This window comes from Rutidosis leptorrhynchoides, chromosome 2, assembly GCF_046630445.1.
Source record: "Rutidosis leptorrhynchoides isolate AG116_Rl617_1_P2 chromosome 2, CSIRO_AGI_Rlap_v1, whole genome shotgun sequence".
In the NCBI taxonomy this organism is placed as follows: Eukaryota; Viridiplantae; Streptophyta; class Magnoliopsida; order Asterales; family Asteraceae; genus Rutidosis; species Rutidosis leptorrhynchoides.
Genome location: NC_092334.1, coordinates 486,593,597 through 486,617,866, shown reverse-complemented (window position 1 = coordinate 486,617,866; position 24,270 = coordinate 486,593,597). Strand labels below are relative to the sequence as shown.

Sequence of the window (24,270 nt, the reverse complement as noted above, 5' to 3'; positions counted from 1 at the left end):
CACTTCCTGCCAATAAGAGAAGATGACAAGATGGAGAAGTTAGCACGACTGTATTTGAAGGAAGTCATCTCCAGACATGGAATACCAATATCTATTATCTCTGATAGGGATGGCAGATTTATTTCAAGATTCTGGCAGACATTACAGCAAGCATTAGGAACTCGTCTAGACATGAGTACTGCCTATCATCTGAAGGATTTTCTTGTGCCCGAGAGACATAATAAATTAATGTGGCTTACATGTTGTGATCCAAGTCGGGTCATACCCAATAACAAGCTATCAACACTTTATGTATTTGTTTTGACAATCGGATCATTAAAGCAAATACACGACACTTGAATTTTAGAAATTGGTTTTCTAAAATAAATGCTAGATATAATTATTTGGATAATTATAAGTTACTACATGTTGTATATTATTTGTATAGGTTATAAATAATATAAAGTGTATGTAACATATGTGTGTTGCATTTTATTTTATAAAAGGCTTATAAAATAAAATACTTACAACTAAATGCATGTATGTTTTATAAATATGTAATAAAATATAAAATAAATGGAAGGGGTGGGGGGCCATTTTTTTGAAGGCTCCTAGGTGCCAACCACCCTTCCTTGATTACTCCATATAATTATGACTAATACACATGCATTGGTGCAACTTTTAACACACTCTTTGACTCTAGCATTTTGAAAATAATACTTGCAATTTCCTCTCCTTTCTCCTCCCCTTTTTGGCCGAAATTTTGGAGCTTCTTCAAGGGATTCTTGGTTGATTTTTGCAAGTAATTAAGTGTCTAAAATCCTAACCAAGTCTTGGGTGTTGATTATTGCTTGTGGGTATCAAAGATTTGAGGCTTCAAGTTAGAAGTTTTCTTCATCTACATCATCTTCTTCATCCTAGTTCTTCACCTCCATTTTGGAGTAGGTATAAACATCTAACTAGCTCTATTTACATTTAAGTGTATTTTCAAGACTAGATCTTTAATGGATTTCAAATTTAAAAGGGTTAAACTTTACATGCATAAACTTGAAATTGCTTCCGCTTTATATATACATATACACACGAATTTATATGTAACAAAATGGGTTTGTGACTTTGTTTATGTATTGAATTCCATCAATGGTATCTAGAGCCAAAGTCTTGTTAATATGCTTCTTGTTTTTGGCTAGTAAACTCACTTTCTTTACAATCTACCAACATGCATGAAAGTAGAATGTAAAAATATTGAGTTTTGGTGGGTGTATGGTGATGGCCGAAATATTTGGTCCCAAAAATGGGTTTGGGATTTCAAGTTTTGGCCATGTTTGATGTTATGTTGTTGTTCACAATCGAGCCTAGGCCATGTGTTTGTTTGGTTGATTGATTTGGTGATTATTCATGGGTGTAATATTCATTCATATGGCTTGTAATTATTTTGTAATTTTGGTTTGTAAAAGTTGTAATTAATCTTGTATTTTGTATGTAATTTGTTCTATTTTGGTTTGTAAAATAGAATAGGTTGTTATTTCATTTTCTAGAAAAATTGTATTAGGATATGATTTTGTAAAATGAAAGTGAAGATTCATGAAGAAGATTACAAGATGAAGTTTTGAAGATTACAAGATTAAGTGGGAGATTTTGGTAAAATCTCTTACTTTGGTTTAACCCCTTAGGTGACATTTGTTTATTGGCTAAACAAATGTCTACCAAAATGGCTCTTGATTGTGAACACTTTGCTATGCATGTTTGTGTATGTTTGTATGTTTGGTTGCTACAAGATCATCACATGATTACACTTGCATAATACATTATAAAATGGTTATAATAAAACATAACAAAATGACACTAATAATTGGTTATTAGACTTGAATAAAATGGTTTATTTAAAAAGGTAATGAAATGGTTAAAACTAGTAATTGGTTACTAAAAGGCACATGAAAATGGGTTTTTCATAAACATACTACACACCAAATGCATGTTGGTGTATAGCACTTTGTTTTCTAAACTAGAATGTAGAAAACCTAAAATCCCTTTACTAAATACAAGATAAACAAGTTAAACGCCATCCTTTTGTGGAAACACTTAGACATATTAGGAATCTCATGATGGGATAAAGGTCACCTAACCGTCATGAGTGAACTAATATGAATAAAGTACACTTTGCATGCTTGTGGGATAAAGGTCACCTAACCACTTGTATGTTAAGTCTACATGTCTACACAAGTAGGACGACTTGATTTGGGAATCATGAACTTAGGGTCACCGAAGCATGAGGAACAAATAGGCGTTGATGGGATTAATATGCCATGCAAAAGGATTGCATGATCCCATAACTTAGAAGTTGCAAAAGGATTGCAATTGTCATTATGACTACCTAGCTAAATCAAATGACGGGATAAAGGTCACCTAACCGAAATTTGATTTACCGTTGGATTCTAATATTTAATAAAACAAATTAAAAGGGTATTGAATCCAAATCGATACTTAAAAGAACTTTGTTGAATTTTGTAGATGGCCGCTAATAACAACAACAACATGAACAACGCACCACTTAACTTTAACAACCTATCGTTACGGTCTCTCCTCGAGAAAGACAAACTCAACCATACAAATTTTATGGATTGGTTCCGCAATCTTCGGATTGTCCTCAAACAAGAGGATAAAATGTATGTGCTTGAGGACCCCATTCCCGACCAACCGGATGAGAGTGATGTGGAGGCAATGGCCTCTTACGATAAGTATTGCCACGACTCCCTTCAAGTCTCATGCTTAATGCTTGGGACTATGATACCCGAACTCCAAAAGGATTTCGAGCATCATAGCGCTTACGACATGATAACACAATTGAAGGAGATGTTTCTCCAACAAGCACGTGTTGAGCGTTTCGAAACGGTTCGGGCGCTTCATGCTTGTCGTATGGACGAATCCCAATCGGTTTCATCTTATGTACTTAAGATGAAAAGCCTTATCGATCGTGCTAACCGTCTCAACCTTAACATATCTAATGAGTTAGCCACCGATCTTATCCTTAACTCCCTATCAAAGAGGTTTGATCAATTTGTAATTAATTACAACATGAATGGGATGGATAAGAGCATAGGTGAGCTTCATGGTATGCTTAGGACGGCGGAAACAAGCATGGGTAAAAGAGCTTTACCCGTGTTAGCAATCGATCAAGGTGGGTCTAAAGGTAACACCTCTAAGCCAAAGGTGGCTAAGAGAAAAGGACCCGTCCATCAAGGCAAAGGGAAGGGGAAGATGGTTACCCCAACCATCAACAAGGCCAAGAAGCAAAAGGTAGCCGAGAAGGCAAACCCCAAGGAAGACCCATGTTTCGGTTGCGGTGAGATGGGTCATTGGAAACGAAACTGTCCGGTCTATCTTAAAGAGTTGAAGGACAAGAGGGATGCAGGGCAAACCTCAGGTAATATATATATGGTATATATAGAGCTTAGTATTACTTCTTCTAATACATGGGTATTAGACACGGGATGTGGAACTCATATTTGCAATTCTTTGCAGGGGTTCAAAAGAAGTGATCATAAAGCGGGAACATCAAGTCTCTATATGGGCAATGGTGCAAAGGTGCATGTTAAAGCTCAAGGAGAATTTGTTTTGAAGCTTCCAAGTGGATTGGAGCTTATTTTAGAAAATGTTTTGTATGCACCGGATTTATGTCGAAACATTATTTCTATTTCTCGCTTAAGACAATGTGGTTTCAATGTTAATTTTATTGATAATGATATCCATTTTTCTAAAGATGATATATTCTATTTCAAGGCTACGCCTTCAAATGGAATTTATGAATTGGTTCATGATGATGCATCATCTAATAGCTCAATATACCATACTAGCACCAAGAAACTCAAAAGGGATTTGAGTGATTCCTATTTATGGCATTGTCGCCTTGGACATATAAACAAGAACCGAATGCATACACTTCAAAGGAATGGACTTTTGAAATCAAATGAAATGGATTCGTTTGATGTATGTGAATCTTGTTTACAAGGCAAGATGACTAAAGCACCTTTCAAAGGCACTCATGAAAGGGCTAAAGATTTATTGGGTTTAATACATTCGGATGTATGTGGACCCTTTAAACCCATAACTAGGAATGGTGAAAGATACTTTGTTACTTTCATTGATGACTTTAGTCGTTTCGGATATGTCTATTTACTAAGACACAAGGACGAAACGTTTAAAGCATTCAAAGAATATCAAAACGAAGTACAAAATCAACTCAATAGGACAATCAAGGTACTTCGTACCGATAGAGGAGGTGAATACCTAAGCGATGCCTTCCAAGATCATCTTAGGAGTTGTGGGATCATCTCACAACTTACTCCACCCGGAACACCCCAACTTAATGGAGTATCCGAAAGGAGGAACCGAACCCTAATGGATATGGTTCGATCTATGATGGCTAGAAGCTCGTTACCTCTATCATTTTGGGGTTATTGTCTAAGCTCCGCGGCTCGTATTTTAAATATGGCCCCAACCAAGAAAGTGGAACGAACTCCTCATGAGATGTGGTTTGGAAAACCTCCTTCTCTTTCATACTTGAAAGTATGGGGATGTGAAGCTTATCCTAAGCGTTATGTAGCAAATAAGCTACATGCTCGATCCACAAAGTGTATCTTCATAGGATATCCCAAAGATGACATGGGATATTACTTCTATGATCCATCCGAGCAAACGGTATTTGTAGCTCGGAAAGCGGAATTCCTTGAAACCAAGTTCCTTATGGAAGGTGATGGTGAAAGAAAAATAGATCTTGTAGAGGTACAAGATCAAGCCGATGATACACAATTGGTTGACACTAGCACTCAACATGAGGATGCTGAAAATGATCAAGTGGATGATCAAGGTACACAAGACGTTCGAAGATCTAGTAGGATTAGTAATCCTCCCGAGAGATATGGGTTTCTCGTGGATGGTTGCTATACGGTTGATTTGGATGAACCGACAAACTACAAAGATGCTTTATCAAGGATAGATAAAGATAAATGGCAGGAAGCCATGAACGCCGAGATGCAATCCATGTATGAAAACCAAGTTTGGGAACTTGTTGAGCAACCTCCTAGCTCTAAGCTAGTTGATTGCAAGTGGATTTTCAAGATGAAAACCAACATACATGGAAACTTGGATACATACAAAGCTAGACTTGTAGCAAAGGGTTTCACTCAAACTCAAGGGGTTGACTATGATGAGACCTTCTCGCCTGTGGCAATGCTAAAGTCTATTAGGATATTATTTGCCATCGCTGCTCATTATGATTACGAAATTTGGCAAATGGATGTCAAAACCGCTTTCCTAAATGGATATCTTGAGGAAGATGTCTATATGGCACAGCCCGAAGGTTTTGTCGATCCGAAAAATCCTAAAAAAGTATGCAAGTTAAAGAAATCAATCTATGGGTTGAAACAAGCATCGAGAATGTGGAATCATCGTTTTAATGAAGAGGCAAAGAAATTTGGCTTTATTAAAAATGGTGATGAAGCTTGTGTATACAAGAAGGCTAGTGGGAGCTCCATAATGTTCCTTGTGCTATATGTGGATGACGTATTATTATTTGGGAATGATATAACCACAATGCAAGAGGTCAAAACTTGGTTAAAAAGTTGCTTCTCCATTAAGGATCTTGGAGAAGCACAATATATATTGGGGATTGGAATCTATAGGAATAGATCCAAGAGATTGATAGGCTTAAGTCAAAGTACATACATTGATAAGGTCTTGAAAAGGTTCAAGATGGAAAACTCTAAGAAAGGTTTGGTACCTATTCAAAGAGGAACCGTTCTCAGTTCATCTCAGTGTCCTACCACGAAAGATGAACAAGAAAGAATGAAGAAAGTCCCATACGCATCTGCTATTGGGTCTATCATGTATGCAATGATATGTACTAGACCGGATGTGTCATGCGCTCTAAGCTTGACAAGTAGATACCAGAATAACCCAGGAAATAGTCATTGGACTGCGGTTAAATGTATATTGAAATACCTTAGAAGGACTAAGGATATGTTTCTAATATATGGGTCTGGTGAGGAGGAACTCGTTGTAAAAGGTTACGTGGACGCGAGTTTCCAAACTGATCGAGATGACTCTCGGTCACAATCCGGTTATGTATTCATGTTAAATGGTGGTGCGGTCTCTTGGAAGAGTGCGAAACAGGAAGTTGTTGCGTTATCCACTACAGAGTCGGAGTACATTGCCGCCTCATTGGCAGCTCAGGAAGCTGCATGGATGAAGAAATTCATCGACGACTTAGGAGTGGTCCCTTCCATTCAGGACCCTCTTGAGATCTTTTGTGACAACGAGGGTGCGATTGCTCAAATCAAGGAACCTCGTGCTCATCAAAAGACTCGTCACATTGAGCGGAGATTCAACTACATTAGGGATGAGGTTGAAAAGGGAAAGATATGTATTCACAAAGTTCACACAGATCAAAATGTTGCGGATCCACTCACGAAGCTTTTACATGGGCCAAAACATGAGGGACATGTTTGTGCATTAGGGCTTCGACATTCTAGTGATTGGAATTGATCTACTTTATGTATTGTAACGGAACGAATTAGTTCAAACTCATTAATATAATTATGGTATTAATTTAAATTATGAGTCATGTTCCAATTTAGCATATTTTATCCATGAATAAATTATTATTCTAAATTCCGTAGTTGATCACATTTGTGGGAACAAGTGTGAGGTCTAGACTATTATGAACTTGGATTGGTTAACATTCAAATGGTGAATGTAGGGCAAGGTTGCAACCAAGGTTCATAGATATTTGTGGGACACAAATATTGGAAGACCCGCTCTCAAGATTACTATATGGAACCTTTGTGGTTGATCACATGTAATCTTGAGTAAAGGAGAATATCATTATATCCTCTGACCTGAGACACATATTGGGTTCAGATATTCACCGAATATTGTGCCTTGATTCTTTCCTTCGCTATTCTGAAACATGGTAGTACATAAGGGAGGTTTCAGGTATGGTACGAAGTGTAATGTCTAGGACGTATGTAGTCAAGATGGAATTTGTCCCTCTTATTCGTTGAGAGTCAGATGTCTGAGGCCTGACAAAGTTAAATCTATAAGAGAGTGATCATTCTATGTCTCTTGGATTTAACATGACATCTAGGGCAAAAGGATATATTGAAAGATTCACCTAAATCATATTCGAAATGGAAACTCGAAAGGGATGATGTTATTGAATGGCACTAAGTCATAACATGTTGGGGGTGATGGACGGTCGTTAGGTGGTATCTGTCACTTGCATTAATTCCTTATGTTTCTCGTGCAAGTGGGAGATTGAAGGATTTTCTTGTGCCCGAGAGACATAATAAATTAATGTGGCTTACATGTTGTGATCCAAGTCGGGTCATACCCAATAACAAGCTATCAACACTTTATGTATTTGTTTTGACAATCGGATCATTAAAGCAAATACACGACACTTGAATTTTAGAAATTGGTTTTCTAAAATAAATGCTAGATATAATTATTTGGATAATTATAAGTTACTACATGTTGTATATTATTTGTATAGGTTATAAATAATATAAAGTGTATGTAACATATGTGTGTTGCATTTTATTTTATAAAAGGCTTATAAAATAAAATACTTACAACTAAATGCATGTATGTTTTATAAATATGTAATAAAATATAAAATAAATGGAAGGGGTGGGGGGCCATTTTTTTGAAGGCTCCTAGGTGCCAACCACCCTTCCTTGATTACTCCATATAATTATGACTAATACACATGCATTGGTGCAACTTTTAACACACTCTTTGACTCTAGCATTTTGAAAATAATACTTGCAATTTCCTCTCCTTTCTCCTCCCCTTTTTGGCCGAAATTTTGGAGCTTCTTCAAGGGATTCTTGGTTGATTTTTGCAAGTAATTAAGTGTCTAAAATCCTAACCAAGTCTTGGGTGTTGATTATTGCTTGTGGGTATCAAAGATTTGAGGCTTCAAGTTAGAAGTTTTCTTCATCTACATCATCTTCTTCATCCTAGTTCTTCACCTCCATTTTGGAGTAGGTATAAACATCTAACTAGCTCTATTTACATTTAAGTGTATTTTCAAGACTAGATCTTTAATGGATTTCAAATTTAAAAGGGTTAAACTTTACATGCATAAACTTGAAATTGCTTCCGCTTTATATATACATATACACACGAATTTATATGTAACAAAATGGGTTTGTGACTTTGTTTATGTATTGAATTCCATCATCATCCACAAACTGATGGGCAGAGCAAAAGGACGATACAAACGCTTGAAGATATGCTACGAGCATGTGTTATTGATTTCGGAAACAGTTGGGATCGACATCTACCGTTAGCAGAATTTTCCTACAACAACAGCTACCATTCAAGCATTGAGATGGCGCCGTTTGAAGCACTTTATGGTAGAAAGTGCAGGTCTCCGATTTGTTGGAGTGAAGTGGGGGATAGACAGATTACGGGTCCGGAGATTATACAAGAAACTACCGAGAAGATCATCCAAATTCAACAACGGTTGAAAACCGCCCAAAGTCGACAAAAGAGCTACGCTGACATTAAAAGAAAAGATATAGAATTTGAAATTGGAGAGATGGTCATGCTTAAAGTTGCACCTTGGAAAGGCATTGTTCGATTTGGTAAACGAGGGAAATTAAATCCAAGGTATATTGGACCATTCAAGATTATTGATCGTGTCGGACCAGTAGCTTACCGACTTGAGTTACCTCAACAACTCGCGGCTGTACATAACACTTTCCACGTCTCGAATTTGAAGAAATGTTTTGCTAAAGAAGATCTCACTATTCCGTTAGATGAAATCCAAATCAACGAAAAACTCCAATTCATCGAAGAACCCGTCGAAATAATGGATCGTGAAGTTAAAAGACTTAAGCAAAACAAGATACCAATTGTTAAGGTTCGATGGAATGCTCGTAGAGGACCCGAGTTCACCTGGGAGAGTGAAGATCAGATGAAGAAGAAATACCCGCATCTATTTCCAGAAGATTCGTCAACACCTTCAACAGCTTAAAATTTCGGGACGAAATTTATTTAACGGGTAGGTACTGTAGTGACCCGAACTTTTTCATGTTTATATATATTATTTGAGATTGATATTTACATGATTAAATGTTTCCAACATGTTAAGCAATCAAACTTGTTAAGACTTGATTAATTGAAATATGTTTCATATAGACAATTGACCACCCAACTTGACCGGTGATTCACGAACGTTAAAACTTGTAAAAAATATATGATGACATATATATGGATATATATATATAGTTAACATGATACTATGATAAGTAAACATATCATTAAGTATATTAACAATGAACTACATATGTAAAAACAAGACTACTAACTTAATGATTTTTAAACGAGACATATATGTAACGATTATCGTTGTAAAGACATTTAATGTATATATATCATATTAAGAGATATTCATACATGATAATATCATGATAATATAATAATTTAAAATCTCATTTGATATTATAAACATTGGGTTAACAACATTTAACAAGATCGTTAACCTAAAGGTTTCAAAACAACATTTACATGTAACGACTAACGATGACTTAACGACTCAGTTAAAATGTATATACATGTAGTGTTTTAATATGTATTCATACACTTTTGAAAGACTTCAAGACACTTATCAAAATACTTCTACTTAACAAAAATTCTTACAATTACATCCTCGTTCAGTTTCATCAACAATTCTACTCGTATGCACCCGTATTCGTACTCGTACAATACACAGCTTTTAGATGTATGTACTATTGGTATATACACTCCAATGATCAGCTCTTAGCAGCCCATGTGAGTCACCTAACACATGTGGGAACCATCATTTGGCAACTAGCATGAAATATCTCATAAAATTACAAAAATATGAGTAATCATTCATGACTTATTTACATGAAAACAAAATTACATATCCTTTATATCTAATCCATACACCAACGACCAAAAACACCTACAAACACTTTCATTCTTCAATTTTCTTCATCTAATTGATCTCTCTCAAGTTCTATCTTCAAGTTCTAAGTGTTCTTCATAAATTCCAAAAGTTCTAGTTTCATAAAATCAAGAATACTTTCAAGTTTGCTAGCTCACTTCTAATCTTGTAAGGTGATCATCCAACCTCAAGAAATCTTTGTTTCTTACAGTAGGTTATCATTCTAATACAAGGTAATAATCATATTCAAACTTTGGTTCAATTTCTATAACTATAACAATCTTATTTCAAGTGATGATCTTACTTGAACTTGTTTTCGTGTCATGATTCTGCTTCAAGAACTTCGAGCCATCCAAGGATCCATTGAAGCTAGATCCATTTTTCTCTTTTCCAGTAGGTTTATCCAAGGAAATTAAGGTAGTAATGATGTTCATAACATCATTCGATTCATACATATAAAGCTATCTTATTCGAAGGTTTAAACTTGTAATCACTAGAACATAGTTTAGTTAATTCTAAACTTGTTCGCAAACAAAAGTTAATCCTTCTAACTTGACTTTTAAAATCAACTAAACACATGTTCTATATCTATATGATATGCTAACTTAATGATTTAAAACCTGGAAACACGAAAAACACCGTAAAACCGGATTTACGCCGTCGTAGTAACACCGCGGGCTGTTTTGGGTTAGTTAATTAAAAACTATGATAAACTTTGATTTAAAAGTTGTTATTCTGAGAAAATTATTTTTATTATGAACATGAAACTATATCCAAAAATTATGGTTAAACTCAAAGTGGAAGTATGTTTTCTAAAATGGTCATCTAGACGTCGTTCTTTCGACTGAAATGACTACCTTTACAAAAACGACTTGTAACTTATTTTTCTGACTATAAACCTATACTTTTTCTGTTTATATTCATAAAATAGAGTTCAATATGAAACCATAGCAATTTGATTCACTCAAAACGGATTTAAAATGAAGAAGTTATGGGTAAAACAAGATTGGATAATTTTTCTCATTTTAGCTACGTGAAAATTGGTAACAAATCTATTCCAACCATAACTTAATCAACTTGTATTGTATATTATGTAATCTTGAGATACCATAGACACGTATACAATGTTTCGACCTATCATATCGACACATCTATATATATTTCGGAACAACCATAGACACTCTATATGTGAATGTTGGAGTTAGCTATACAGGGTTGAGGTTGATTCCAAAATATATATAGTTTGAGTTGTGATCAATACTGAGATACGTATACACTGAGTCGTGGATTGATTCAAGATAATATTTATCAATTTATTTCTGTACATCTAACTGTGGACAACTAGTTGTAGGTTACTAACGAGGACAGCTGACTTAATAAACTTAAAACATCAAAATATATTAAAAGTGTTGTAAATATATTTTGAACATACTTTGATATATATGTATATATTGTTATAGGTTCGTGAATCAACCAGTGGCCAAGTCTTACTTCCCGACGAAGTAAAAATCTGTGAAAGTGAGTTATAGTCCCACTTTTAAAATCTAATATTTTTGGGATGAGAATACATGCAGGTTTTATAAATGATTTACAAAATAGACACAAGTACGTGAAACTACATTCTATGGTTGAATTATCGAAATCGAATATGCCCCTTTTTATTAAGTCTGGTAATCTAAGAATTAGGGAACAGACACCCTAATTGACGCGAATCCTAAAGATAGATCTATTGGGCCTAACAAACCCCATCCAAAGTACCGGATGCTTTAGTACTTCGAAATTTATATCATATCCGAAGGGTGTCCCGGAATGATGGGGATATTCTTATATATGCATCTTGTTATTGTCGGTTACCAGGTGTTCACCATATGAATGATTTTTATCTCTATGTATGGGATGTGTATTGAAATATGAAATCTTGTGGTCTATTATTATGATTTGATATATATAGGTTAAATCTATAACTCACCAACATTTTTGTTGACGTTTTAAGCATGTTTATTCTCAGGTGATTATTAAGAGCTTCCGCTGTCGCATACTTAAATAAGGACGAGATTTGGAGTCCATGCTTGTATGATATTGTGTAAAAACTGCATTCAAGAAACTTATTTTGTTGTAACATATTTGTATTGTAAACCATTATGTAATGGTCGTGTGTAAACAAGATATTTTAGATTATTATTATTTGATAATCTACGTAAAGCTTTTTAAACCTTTATTGATGAAATAAAGGTTATGGTTTGTTTTAAAATGAATGCAGTCTTTGAAAAACGTCTCATATAGAGGTCAAAACCTCGCAACGAAATCAATTAATATGGAACGTTTTTAATCAATAAGAACGGGACATTTCATTGGACCCGCCAAAAGAAGGGATATCATGGCTACTTGGGGTTTGATACCATTTGTATTAAAGTTGATCTGAAACTCACTCTGGGATGAACCAAAGGTGAGTTCGGACTAGCCATAAGTTTAAGTGTAAAACTCAATTTTAAAAGCTAGTTTTTGAGAGTGAGTGTTACATTTAGGCTTATGGCTAGTCCAGGTTTTCTCTAGGGATGACACCCGCAGGTAACGGGCACGGATACTTAATATCCGCGATCCGCCCGCCAGGATTTTTCCTTATCCGCGAGTACCCGTTTACCCTTCAACGGGTCAATTTTTCTGCGCGTACCCGCGACCCGTGGGTAAACCCGCGGGTTTATAAAATGCGCACTTTAACTAATTTTTAATTGCGGATACCCACTACCCGCAGGTAAACCCGTGAATAATTATGAAAATTTAAATTATATATTATATAATTAAGTAGATGTGCAGGTAAACGGGTATACCCGCGGGTAGCTCAAACGGACATCACAGATTGACGGGTCGGGTTTTACCAGCGACGGGTATTAGATACCCGCGACCCGCCCGCAACCTGCCAACGGATACAAAATTTTACCCGCCCCGTGTCCACGAATACAATTTTTTATTAATATCCGCCCGTCACAGATACGGCTACCCGCAGATCATGGGTTTTCTTACGCTCATTGCCATCCCTAATTTTCTCTAGGACACCATTTGGTACTAAAGAAAACCAGATTACTGAGTACCTGACTAAAGACCCGTTTACGTATCATTTAACGGTCTTTGTAGATTGATTTTAATTAATTAAAAAAGATATCTTGCTACTCAGTAAGTCAGTATTTCTTTTTCACTTAATAAAGTAGAAATGTCTGTTAGTAAAAGGTAAAAAACCCTATATATTCTACAAATAAAGGCGCATAATGATAATTATGCCCTTTTCATCAATTTTTTTAATTCAAACAATGAAGCACCAACACCCATCGATGGACATCAAGACCATTGACGGACTTCAAAACCATCACCGGAGTTCACAACCATCGTCGGAGTTAATAACTATCGCCGGAGTTAAACATCCATCTCCGGAGTTCAATTCTCGATTGAATTGCAAACTGATTGGCCAAAAGTACCGTAAATAATTTCTCGATTGAAGATCCGGATGAACGAAATATAGAGTTCGGAGATACTATTTGACGGTTATCAAATTTTGTATCGTAAACTGATTGAGAGTGAAAGATGCATGCAAGTTGTATGAATCTGTTCTTCTCATGGAAGCTGGATACGAGATAATGAAGTATTTATGGTGGGAGATAGATACAAGTTTTTAGTACCTTCCGGGTACTACACCATTTGGTACGCAGGTTCTTCACAAACAACAAAACCGTAGCCACCGGCTAAGCTTGAAACGTTTGGTATCTCATCTGGCTTCTGAAATCTTGTTCTGTTTTGTTCCAACGCCTCTCCAATCACCATACTCTATACCATGCACTCTAATAACCCATACCTCACTTTCGTGCTATTGGGTATTGTTGTGGTTGTTATTTGGACTTTAATAAATCAAACTACAATAATGTTTTCAACATCCAAAATCTTCCCCTTCATATATTCTTGCAGAATTATCCAATCTGCTTCTTTGGTCTTTTTGACATGATAAAGTCAAAGTATACCAAATTTTTATATCCCTCAAATCTTCATTTCAAACCAAAGCAGACATCCAAATTTTTAGCAACTTACGTTTGCAATAAACTTTTCTTGATCAGATTTGTATAACCAACTTCTCTTCAAGTCTCCTAAAATTCCAGGATGCAAATTGCTTTTTTATCTCAAAAGGTCAACAACAAGCATAACTGCACCAAATTCCTTTCCTTTTTCTTTTACTCCAAAAAATACAGTCAACATCAACCCAAAATTAGTTCTAGGATCATCATAAAGCAATGTTTGTTTATCCAGGCATAAAAATACTGAATTTGTTTAATGGAATAATATCTAAACACCACACTCCCATCTCTATTCGGAAAAATTATACTAAATGCTACCCTTTTAATGTAGAGCTCGGGCAAAGTAACGTATAACGGCCATGAACTACACGAGTTTGTACCCGAAAGAACTTCTGCTTATATTAGCCAAAATGATGTTCATATTGGAGAAATGACTGTTAGAGAAACATTAGCTTTCTCAGCAAGATGTCAAGGAGTTGGATCACGTTACGGTTAGTCTCTGATTTTTACAATAATTCTTAAGTTAACATTTTTTGTGTACCATTCTTATTTCATCAATAAATATATAAATTTGCAGATATGTTAGTAGAACTGTCAAGAAGAGAAAGAGAAGCAAACATAAAGCCTGATCCTTATCTTGATGTATTCATGAAAGTAAGAAACTTATACTCCGTATACAACAAACATTTTGAATCCTTTACATTTTTTATAAATCTTAATTGTTGTTTTGTTATTATCAGGCTGCAGCAACTAAAGGTTAAGAAGCTAGTGTGGTCACAGATTATACACTCAAGGTTAGTTCATAAACGGTATCTCCATTATACATGTAAATTCAAGCCCGTTTAATAATGAATGGGTCCATTCGAGTAATGTTTTATCTACAAACGTTAACGGATATAAAGACCCGAAAAGGTGTTTCATACATAAACCTCCGAAATAATTATACTTACAAAGCTAGAGTGCTACAAGAATAACAATTGTTAACAACGAGCTAGGTGCCCTTGCGTTGCTAGGAGAACGTTTGCTAAATTCGATAGACAATAAGGAGCAAAAATAGAAGCAAAGAAAACAAATTGAAGTGGATAAAATACCGAAGGTTTGTCTGAAAAAAGAAAAAAAAAAAAAATCAGAAAAAGACAAAATAGCTGACGTCATGATATTCACTTGCTATATGTGTTTATTATGCCACACGCAATGGTGCGTGAAAGCCACCGCCACCAACCGCCACCTGGCTCACCCCCACCACCACCGAACCGCCACATCAACCGCCAGCCACCCCCCTCACCCTTCTAACGGCTCTTTGTAGGGGCCACGTCCTTTTTTTTTCTTTTCTTTTTCCCAACGGCTACTGGATCAAATTTTTTTTTTCCTACCCATTTCATATATATACACCATTACACTCTCAAATTTTTACACTTTCAAACCCATTTACTCTCAATTTTTATTTTTCCAACCTATTTCACTCTCAAATTTTTATACACAAAAATGGCTACCCTAAACATTGTTACGTTCGAGAATCACGGCGGCGGTTTGTTTTCCGATGACATGGACCGCTACGACGGTGGGCGGGTGGGGCTTCGAGTTGACGAAATGTTTGATTATTTAAGGCGAAACGCGCACTGCGATGAGATTTCGCAGTTTGCATACTGGAATCCCGAGAACAAGGTCTTCGAGTGGCTTCAGGATAACGATAAATGGGCGTGGCTACTCGGAACAGCAATAATCAAATCCACAAATATCGTGTTGTATACCAAACATATTTGGGACGATCTTCCTCACGAAACCGATGGTAGTGCAGATGGTTATTATACCGATTAATCGGTATTTAGTTTATGTACTAGTCTTTTTTTATGTAATCGTGTGTGTTTTTTTTTTTTTTTTGTACTCGTTTTTTTTTTTTTTTTTTTTTTTTTTGTATTCGTAGTTTAACTTTAATGTAAGCGTATTTTTATTAATTTATGTAATCGGCTTTTTTATTATTTTTAATGTAATTCGTATTTTTTGTTTTTTTAGTTTATAAATGTTTTTTATATGTATATTTAGATTTTTAAATAATAATTAAATATGGGTAAAGTGGGGTGGTGAAGTTTATGATTGTGAGTGTTTAGTGAAAGGAATGTGAAAGAAATGTTAAAGGGTTTGTGCTGATGTGGCGGGTAAAAGTAGTGTGAAAGAATAGAACCATTGCATGTGGCCTTATAGTGTTAAATTTTCGTCCACACAAAAAGTGTTTCAGAACAGTCCGCTTTAATCAAAAAGGGCGGTAGTAAATGTAATAATGATTTGTTGTGCAGCTATTAGGGTTGGACGTTTGTGCAGATACGATGGTAGGGGATCAAATGATAAGGGGTATCTCAGGTGGACAAAAGAAGCGTGTGACAACTGGTGAAATGATAGTTGGGCCGTCAAAAGTTCTTCTTATGGACGAGATATCAACGGGTTTAGATAGTTCCACAACTTATCAAATTGTTAACTCACTTAAACAGTTTCTTCACATTCTCGAGGGTACTGTTGTCATTTCACTTCTTCAGCCTGCACCAGAAACGTATGACTTGTTTGATGACATCACACTCTTGACTGATGGTAAGATCGTATATCAAGGCCCTCGTGAAAACGTACTCGAATTTTTTGAGTCAATGGGATTCAAATGTCCAGAAAGGAAAGGTGTTGCTGATTTCTTGCAAGAAGTATGTATTATCCATCTACCCTAATCATTATTATACTACAGTACTATATTGTATAATACGGAGTATATAATGTTGCTGGTACTTTTTGCTGACGTAGCGTCTATATAAATTGTCATACCTGAACTAGTATTGTTATTTGATTTGTGTGTTGACAGTATTTTTTTTAAAGGCCAGAGTGTACGGAGTGTAATGACAGTAAATTACAATTTTGACCCCCTTGAAATCTTGGTACAGGTGACATCGAAGAATGATCAGCAGCAGTACTGGGTGAGAGACGAGCCTTACAGATTCGTGACAGCCAAAGAATTTGCTGACGTGTACCAATCATTCCACGTTGGAAGGAAAATGCAAGACGAATTAGCAACCCCGTATGATAAAACTAAAAGCCACCCTGCTGCTCTCGCAACTGAAAAGTACGGTTTGAATAAAACAGAGCTCTTAAAAGCATGTACTCATCGAGAAATATTGCTCATGAAAAGAAATTCTTTTGTTTATATCTTCAAATTGTTCCAAGTAAGTTTTGTGTCCATAACAAACTTTAGATCTACAATAATAATAAGGATTTTGCTAACGACAGCTCTTAGGAATGTTGTTAACGCGCTTTAAACAGTTGTACATAGCGGTTACTAATTAATCTAGTGGCGATGGTTATGAATGCACAACTGTTTAAAGAGTGTTAACGACAACTCTAAGGATTGTTGATATCAAACTCCTAATAATAATGGTTGTTATTGATTAATAATTCTTTGTTGGTTGTTTTCAGCTAATTGTCATGGGATTCATCACTATGACAGTTTTTCTCCGCACGGAAATGAATAAACTCGATCTAGACGGGGGAGGGTTGTATACCGGAGCTTTATTCTTCGGTGTGTTTATGATGATGTTTAATGACATGTCCGAGATTCCAATGACGATCACAAGACTTCCTGTATTCTATAAGCAAAGGAATTTCCATTTCTACCCCTCATGGGCGTATGCCATTCCTTCGTGGATTATCAAGATTCCAGTTTCATTCCTACAAGCTGCAGTTTGGACTTTTCTCACTTACTATGTTATAGGATTTGATCCTAATGTCTCCAGGTAAAAATTGAACACAAACACTTATTTAGGTGCTGTTTTTTTCATCTGAATATTTTCAGACCATGTTTGTAAAGAAGATGTGGCCTAAAGGTTTGTATGTTTAAGTTTTTATGTGTGCAAAATAACTTAATCTTGTCTGCAACACTTAGAAGCATATTTCTAAGTGTGCGAGTTTGCAGACAAAATAAGACATTATTTTATCTAATGTCTTCAGAAAAACAAACAGTCTGCCGTAAAAACGTCATCAGTAAAAACGTCATCAGATGCGCAGACATAAGACATAATAAGATCTGCAGACTGGAAAACAGCACCTTAATCATATATCATCTGAACAAACTTTTTCAAAAACATCGCAGATTCTTCAAACAGTACTTGCTACTGATCCTTGTCAACCAGATGTCTTCTGGATTGTTTCGGTTCATAGGAGCATTGGGTAGGGACATGATCATTGCAAACACATTTGGTTCATTTTCACTTCTCATAGTGTTTGTGTTGTGTGGTTTCGTGCTTTCAAGAGGTATTATATACTTATACTGTATATATATATATGTATATATATATATATATATATATATATATATATATACTAGTAATTCTTGCCTTAACGACAATTTTTTTCCCATTATAGATGACATTAAGGATTGGTGGGAATGGGGATATTGGTCATCGCCCATGATGTATGCGATGAATGGAATAATTGTGAACGAGTTTCTTGGTCATAGCTGGAAAATGGTAAATTAATTACACTATTTGATGACGTAAGGTTTACCCTGGTTAGGGTTTATACGATTGACGTGGCCCACAAGTTATCAAAACCCTAATTCCCATCTATAAATAGGGGCCAAAACCTACATCAAGTTCACAACCCCTGTTGCACACACAACTTTTCTGCTATATGCCTCTTCACGCCATCTACACTCTCCATCAATATAAGGGTTTTACCTGCGGATCTCGTAGGGTTTTCTCCCTCTTGTTGTCAATAGATTCCGACTATTGACCGGCGGGCAATTCGTTGACCACCCTCCCGAGATCATCATCTCGGGTACGGGTTATCGTGGTAACCGGACAAGAGGTTAACGACGTTGATGCCTAAAAAAACCCCTCTCATATTGTTGTTCGCGGATATATTTTCCGAGTATATGCATGAACACTATTTGTCATTTGTAACATATGATTACTTACTTATGTATCTTAGTTCATATCGATCGAATACTAATTAAAGCTCACATATTTGTAAATAGCCTTTGAACGGTACAGCGTTAGGGAAATGGGTTATCAAATCCAGAGGGTTCTTTGCAGAAGCTTACTGGTATTGGATAGCAGTAGCCGCTTTGTTAGGATATATTCTCGTATTCAACATATGTTTCGCCTTTTCTCTTGCTATACTCAATCGTGAGTCTCGTTTTTTTGTATTATTACACATTTAATGTCATTTTGTAACAGTTTTTTCTGCCTCTACAGCTTTCGGAAAAACTCAAGCTCATGTATCAGTCGATGATGAAAGTGATGCGTCCGTTGAGTTATCATTTTCGAAGAGAAAAGGGATGATCCTACCATTTGAACCACATTCGATCACCTTCGATGATGTCAAATACTCTGTCGATATGCCACACGTACGTTATTACATATTAGTATCATTATTCTACTGTAAGATATACAAATCCCCACAAGAATGTATGTTTATAAATTGGTTTATGAGCACGATTGTAGGAAATGAAAGAACAAGGAGTGGCTGAAGACCGATTGCTGCTGCTTAAGGGTGTCAGTGGATCTTTTAAGCCCGGTGTTCTGACAGCTCTAATGGGTGTGAGTGGTGCTGGAAAAACTACTCTTATGGACGTGTTAGCGGGTCGTAAAACGGGCGGGTATATCGAAGGTGATGTTAAAATATCCGGGTATCCAAAGAAACAAGAAACATTTACTCGGATATCTGGATATTGTGAGCAAAACGATATTCATTCTCCGCATGTTACTGTTTACGAATCTTTACTATTTTCAGCATGGCTAAGATTAGCATCAGATGTCGATGAACACAAGAGGGAGGAAAGTATCAAATCTTATGTTCAACGAGTCCATTTTAGATCTTATTTTTTATTTTTGTGGTCTAAATTAATGTTGATATTTTTTTGTAATGCAGATTTTTGTCAATGAGGTTATGGACCTTGTGGAACTGTACCCATTAAAGGACGCATTAGTCGGATTACCTGGTGTGAACGGTCTATCAACCGAACAGAGAAAGAGGTTAACCATAGCGGTTGAGCTCGTGGCTAACCCGTCTATAATATTTATGGACGAGCCAACGTCTGGGTTAGATGCAAGAGCTGCAGCCATTGTGATGAGAACCGTTAGGAACACCGTTGACACTGGTCGAACAGTCGTTTGCACCATTCATCAACCTAGTATTGACATTTTTGAAGCTTTTGACGACGTATTTAGTAAACTACACACTTTTTCATATGCTTCTATCTGGAAAAAATGTAATAATAATTAAACAATAATTATTCGTTTTTATTCTGCAGCTTTTCTTGATGAAAAGAGGAGGACAAGAATTGTATGTTGGACCCTTAGGACGCAACTCGTGCGAACTGATCAGATACTTTGAGGATATCAATGGTGTAAGTAAGATAAAAGACGGATATAACCCTGCCACGTGGATGCTGGAAGTTTCTACTCAAGCTCAAGAAATTGCTCTCCAAGTTGACTTCTCTGCAATATACAGGAATTCTGAACTGTACAGGTAAGTATGTTAATTACAACAGTCAACTAAAGTCAAATACCAAGTTGAAGGATCGTTCTGTATATAATAGAACTACAGGGTAGAAACTGTAAATATCTTAATTAAGACTTTAAGTTGTTGAGTTGATATTAGTGCCGTTAATCTCTGTTAAGTGTATATTATATACCTATATCTAAAAGGCAGACACCAAATAAACAGTACTACTCTTTTTTTCACTTTTCGCAAACTTAACCCTCCAACTTTTATTAAAATACAAATCGCACCCCCACTTTATACCCTTACTATATACCTATATCTGAAAGGTATACAAAAGGCAAAGGTCAAATGAATAGTACTATTCTTTTTTTCACTTTTCGCAAACTTAACCCCCAATTTTTATTAAAATACAAATCGCACCCCACTTTACACTCTTATTAAAATACAAATCGCACCCCCACTTTATACGTATATTTTTTTCCCAAATTTCACAAACTTAACCCCCTAACTTTTATTAAAATACAAATCGAACTCCCACTTTACTAACTTTTTTTTTTACTAATACTCAATTTTCACAAACTTAACCCCCTAACTTTTATTAAAATAGAAATCGAACTCCCACTTTATACGTATATTTTTTTTAAATTTCACAAACTTAACCCCCTAACTTTTATTAAAATACAAATCGAACCCCCACTTTACTAACTTTTTTTTTAAATAAAACCCGAACGCTAAAAGAGGCAACTTTCACAAAAGGAACAACCCTTCAATGTTAGATGTCGAAAAAAATTCTTTTTTACAAAATAGATCAAGACTTTTTTTTTAACTCGCATTCAAAACGGAGCCCCCGGCGCGAAGCGAGGGCTCCACATCTAGTTTAGTTCTAATATTTATAGAACGTCCGGTATTTGACTTTAGTTGACCTTTACTAATCGAGCCCTTAATGTGTCAACTTTTTGGGTTTATATAACTTACCTTCTTTTTTCTATTTGGTTCAATATTATTGCAGGAGAAACAAATCTCGGATTGCTGAACTGAGTGTACCACGTCCCGGCACGAAAGATTTATTCTTCCCGACCCAATACTCACAGTCGTTTTTTGTTCAATGCGCAGCATGCTTATGGAAACAACGTTTTTCGTACTGGAGAAACACACCTTATACGGCAGTGCGCTTTATTTTCACCACCTTCATCGGTATCATCTTTGGCACGATGTTTTGGGATCTTGGCAGTAAAAGGTATAAATCGTCATTGTTTCAAATAGACAAAATATCACGGATGGTCCCTATGGTTTGTATCGGATTACACTCATGGTCCCTGTACTTTTTTCGTCAAGGACGCTCCCTCTGGTTTGCACTTGAATCACCAGTAGTGCCTCTGGTTTGCACTTGAATTACCAATGGTCTCTGTGGTTTGCACTTGAATCACAGGGACCACCGGTGATTCAAGTGCAAACCAGAGGACCATAAGGACAAGGACCACAAGTGTAATCCGGTACAAACCACAGGGACCATCCGTGATATTTCGTCTTTCAAATATATAGCATGATCAGGGGCGGAATATATAAGGGGCAGGGCGGGCATCTGCCCCAGCTGTATTTAAAAAAAAGAAAATTTTACATTAGAAAAAAAAAATTACTAAAAAATAAAGGTTTTTTTTAGTGTTCACCCCACCTATCAATGAAAAATTTAATAAATTTTTACACTCGCCCCATCTGTGGCCGGGTTCTAGTTCCGCCACTGAGCATGATTAACTCGTATTGTTAGGACCACTTATTCTACATAGCCCAACAACATGTCCAACAGGTATTTGTTGCCTTGAGGAGGTTTGAACCTAGTTTATATATTTCAGGAAAACGCAAATAGATCTGCTGAACTCAATGGGATCGATGTATGCAGCCGTTATGTTCATAGGATTTCAAAACAAAACGGCGGTACAACCGGTTGTAGATATCGAAAGAACCGTGTTTTACAGAGAACGAGCTGCGGGGATGTTTTCTGCTTTTCCGTATGCTTTCGCTCAGGTGCTAGTAGAAATACCGTACGTATTTGTACAAACAGCAGTGTACAGTGTAATCGTGTACGCAATGATCGGTTTCGAGTGGACTGCTGCTAAATTCTTTTGGAATTTTTACTTTCAATTTTGCTGTTTTCTCTACGTTACCTTTTTTGGGATGATGACTGTTGCCATCACACCGAACGCCAACATTGCTGGCATCGTTGTTGTCTCGTTTGTTGGACTCTTTCATCTGTTTTCAGGATTCATTGTTCCACGACCCGTAAGTTACAAAAACCTTTTTATTTATTTATTTATTTTTTTTTTTTTTGTAAAATCTTTGTGTGTTAAATTTGAATCAGAGCATTCCTGTTTGGTGGAGATGGTACTACTGGGGGAATCCATTTGCGTGGACGATTTACGGGATGGTTGTTAGAGTTATTGATAAACTATTCTTATTGTTATTTAACTTAATTGGATGGAAAATATAAAATTAAGGAGAAAGAGAATCACTCAGACTAAGAAGTTAGCTAATGCTTTTTGGCTACGTTAACGGCTACATTTATATTACGATAATTAAGCGTGTAAATTCAGCTAAATTAATTGTAATATACGGAGTATGTATCTATATAATTATGTATTTACGGGTGTATGTACACTTACTCATGTATGTATGTTTATAGATATATGTATGTCTTTAGATGTATGTATGTATATATGTATGTAGTATGTATATGTCTATGTAGGTATGTTTATGTATGTATGTATGCTTATGTAAGTATGTATGCACTTGTATGTCTACGTAGGTATGTTTATGTATGTATGTATGTATGCACTTGTGTGTATGTATGTATGTATGTATGTATGTATGTATGTATGTATGTATGTATGTATGTATGTCTGCTAGTATGTTTATGTATGTATGTGTGTATGCGTGTATATTTATTTATGTAGGTTTATGTATGCATGCTTATGTATATTTATGTATATACATTTATGTTTATCGTTCATTTAGTGTAGCATTTTCAGCATTTTTCTTGAGCTCCGTACATCATACTCAGGTACGCATCAATTTTCTTTTATTTTATTATTGGTCGAAGATCCCCTGGAAACAATCTCTCTACCTTGGAGTAGAGAGACAGAGAGAGATGACTTTCTCTTCTTGTGAGTGTAGAACTCCTTCTCTACGTGTGGGTGGATAATCGACTTCTCTTCTATTACAGGGTATAGGAAAGATTGTCTACTTTTCACCCTCCCTAACTCGCAAGCACAGTATTTGGTATTGTTGTTGTTGTTGTTTCTGATGGTGTTAAATTCGGTATTAGTAATTATTCATGATATTTTTGAGTTCTAAATAATATATTTATAGTTTGCATTTATTACGAAGAAACACTTGCATCACAATTAGATAAGAAATATAAATATTCGTAAATTATTGTAAATTGTTCATCGCCAACAGAAGGCAATATAACTAATTAAAACTATATATACTTTGCCAATAACAATAACAATATAATTTACCACATCCAGTTTAATTTAAGTATCATTAATTTAAAATCAATATAACATTTTAGAATACATAATATTATATATTAAACAATAAACAATAAACAGTTGTTAAATCAATAAATTAATTTGTTTCAGCAAACTTACAAATACAAACTTACGCAAAAGTTGGTTCATTTGGGCTTCTTTGTTCATCTTTTGGATTTGTAAATTCATATCAAGTGATATAACATAATCGAACGAGTCCAACTGATCAGCTAAAATTAAAGAGTTA

The 24,270-nt window shown here is 35.7% G+C and overlaps 1 pseudogene; it reads left to right on the top strand.

Annotated features, from left to right (window-relative positions):
• LOC139889450 (pleiotropic drug resistance protein 1-like) overlaps window positions 1-22,981 on the top strand; it is a 52,044-nt pseudogene extending 29,063 nt beyond the window's left edge.
• The last annotated feature ends 1,289 nt before the right edge of the window (window positions 22,982-24,270 follow it).